The 3,177-nt window shown below is 39.7% G+C and overlaps 1 non-coding gene across 1 annotated transcript; it reads right to left on the minus strand.

Annotated features, from left to right (window-relative positions):
* Positions 1 to 2,223: 2,223 nt before the first annotated feature.
* Positions 2,224 to 2,326, minus strand: LOC122478148. Its single transcript, XR_006295897.1, has one exon. It is a non-coding gene; the product is annotated as a small nucleolar RNA U13 (small nucleolar RNA).
* Between the last annotated feature and the right edge of the window lie 851 nt (positions 2,327 to 3,177).

A 3,177-nucleotide genomic window follows, 5' to 3' on the forward strand; every position in this document is an offset into this window, starting at 1 on the left:
CTGAGCCACTCAGGCACCCTGAATTTTTATATGTACAATCCAAAGTGCACACTGTCTAGAGCACATGTTTGTGTGGTTCAATCTTATCACACATGTTAGATGTAGAGTAAAACACACCTTACTTTGCCATTTTTCCTATCTGCTATCTGCAGACTTTTATGGTTTGATCCTCAAAGTCCAACAGTTTGCTTTTCTCCCTAAATCACAGGCAGAGAATGTCTCTGCATTATCAGGACAAAGACAATGTAATTCAGATTTTGTGAGGGCTGAAGGGAATACCTGGTGTAGCTCAACTGAACTGATCCATAAATAACTAGAATGATGAACCCATCCATGATGACGCCCCCCACACACACACACTATCCATGCTTACAAAGGAAATATCAATAAAATTTGGCTCTGCAACTCAGACCTGCACAAGTGGGACTGCCTTAGGCTTCCAGGCACTTCCAGGTACATGGCCACTAAAAAAGACAGTTTACAAAGGATGAACACAAGTCTTGAACTTAAGAATTCCAGGTCTAAGAGCAACTACATTTGTAGCTTCTGAATGGGACTCTATCTCCATACATACGGCTGTACTCTTCCAAGAAAACAGTCATGTCAAATTACTCCTCCATTGGAGGCGCCCAGCTCATCTGATAGAGGCTCTATGGGTGAAATAGGAGGGGAAGGGTAGAGGTCATTTGTCTCATTCACCAAAAAAAATGAGACAAGTTTCCCAAAGAATCTCCAAGGACTTCTAGCAGCCAATGGCACCAGTGGCTACACACCATCAGTGAACTCAACCATGACCACCCTACAAGAGAGCTAGGCACAGGTGAGGATATCACAAAAACTAGTTGAGGTAAAGAATGGTTTAGCCAGCCTGTCTAAACCCCCAAAGTGCATATTCTCAAGACATGCCCCCAAGGTCTGCACGTGGCTGAAGTCCCAGCCCACACAGTTAGGCAACCGAGTCAAGCCCCGCCTCCATACTTCCTCTGCTTGGACTTCCTGGTGGCCGCTGGCAGGGTGCTGGCCTCTAAACCTAGCCGATGCTACACCAAGACCCTTACTTGGTCCCCTTCTCCTGCCAGGCCACAGAGAAAAAAGGTAGGGAGGCCAGGCTTGGGTCCAGAACCCGTCCAGCCTCCCACTGGCCTGAAATCCCTCAGTGGCGAGGCCATGCTGGGAGGAACCGTTCAGGGCTTGGGATTGATCAAACTATTTCCGCAGGATGGCAGTATTGTCTCAGAAAAGCCAAAAAACCCCGCTTGGAGACGTTGTCCTCCCGCCCTTTCGAGTTTGAAAAAACACCGTGGAGCCGCAAAGACACCAGAAAATATGGCTGCCTTGTATTTTGCTCAGTTTGAGGAAACCTGCTCAGAAACTGCATCTTAGCGTTTTGCTTTCAGTTTCCATTAGATATCAAACTGACTTCTGAGACACCTACTCTTGTCTGGCATTTCTCTTTTCCAGAGTTTGGTTTCTATTTGATAACGTTTCCTACATCTGCTCTTTACTCAGTATTGTATCTCTAGCATTTTCTCAAGCTATCAATTTTGGGGAGATGGTATCAGGGGGCAAAAGAAAATGATTATACTTAAGGGCTTGAAGAAGAGCAAACCTAGGCAATAGGCCCAGTGGTTATTATCTCACTTCCCGAGTTTCCCGGGGTCTGCAAGTATTAGGCCTGTGTGTTGAGTTGGAGGTAGCCATTTGGTGGAGATCTACGGGTAAGGTCCAGATAGTTCTCAAGCCTGAATACCAGACAATACCTACTAGGAGTGACACATACTTAAATTACTATAAATTCCAAATGGGACGCATGATTTTGTCTAATGGTGTCATTGTATCATTGGGAAACAAGCATTTTCTATGCCATTAAATGGCCTTAAGGCAATTTCCTATGACTTTATTGTGTATGTTTGTCACTATATTTTGCTTAAGGATTATTAGTCTTATGGTATTTCCTCATTAGTAACTGAGACACAGAACTTATTTGTACTTTTGCACAAAGTCTTTAGTACCACCTTATATCATTTCATCAATGTATCAATGTATATTTTTGAGTGTTTGAATTTTCTTGTATTTTATTCTAGAACACATTTAAAAAATTATAATCAAAAATATATGGTATATGGACCATCAGTGAGAAGAAATAATCACTTTCAAAATGTCTTTGCCATTTATTATCATCCTTTCCTTATGCACATATAATACGTACTGTTTTTTTTTTAACATCAGACGGGTAATGTGCTGATGTCAGAGCAAGGTTTAAGGTGGCACATGTCACACAACGGCGTGAACACCCAATCATCATGCTTATGAACTACAAAAGGATCTGTACTTTTATAAAATACTGTTTAAATTCCCCAGTACAATAATTGTTAAAGCAAGTGTTCTTTATTATGCCTGAATGTTTTTCAAATATCATTAATAATTCTTTGGAATACTGACATGTTTAAAAATATTGCCATTTTTTAAAATGGAGGTAAAATTCATGCATTATACCATTTTAGTGGGTATAATTCAATGCATTTATTACATTCACAATGCTGTGCCAGTATTATCTCTATCTCCTTCCAAATCATTTTCATTACCCTGAAAGGAGACCCAAGACCCATTAAATAGTCTTTTTCCATTCCCTTTTCTGCTCAGCCCCTGGCAAACACTAATCTGCTTATTGCCTCTCCAAAATTACCTACTCTGGTTATTTCATATAAATGGAATTGTACCATATGTGCCTTTTTGTGGCTTTCCTTTTTTCCTTAGCATAATGTTTTCAAGATCCATGTAGTAACAGCTTCAATACTTCATTTCTTTTTATGGCAGAATAATATCTATTATACGTGTGTGTCACATTGCTTGAGTCCACATTTTGGCTGTTGTGAATAGGCTGCTATGAACATGTGTATACATGTACTTGTTTTCAATTATTTTGGGTATATACCTAGGAGTGGAATTGCTGGATCATATGGTAACTTTTTTTTTTTATTTTTTTTTATTTAGCCTTTCTGCTTTACTTGTCTGTCACACATTTAGCAATATCCCTGGGTGAGTGACCTATGATTAAGGATCATCTTAAAATGAGGCTTTTTTTTTTTTTTTTTTTTTGGCTTGCATTGTTTGGAACTAGACTCAGATTTAATTAAATATTTACTTTAATTTGGTTTTTTGCAGTTTGTAAACTCT

Source organism: Prionailurus bengalensis, chromosome X, assembly GCF_016509475.1.
Source record: "Prionailurus bengalensis isolate Pbe53 chromosome X, Fcat_Pben_1.1_paternal_pri, whole genome shotgun sequence".
NCBI classification, from domain to species: Eukaryota; Metazoa; Chordata; class Mammalia; order Carnivora; family Felidae; genus Prionailurus; species Prionailurus bengalensis.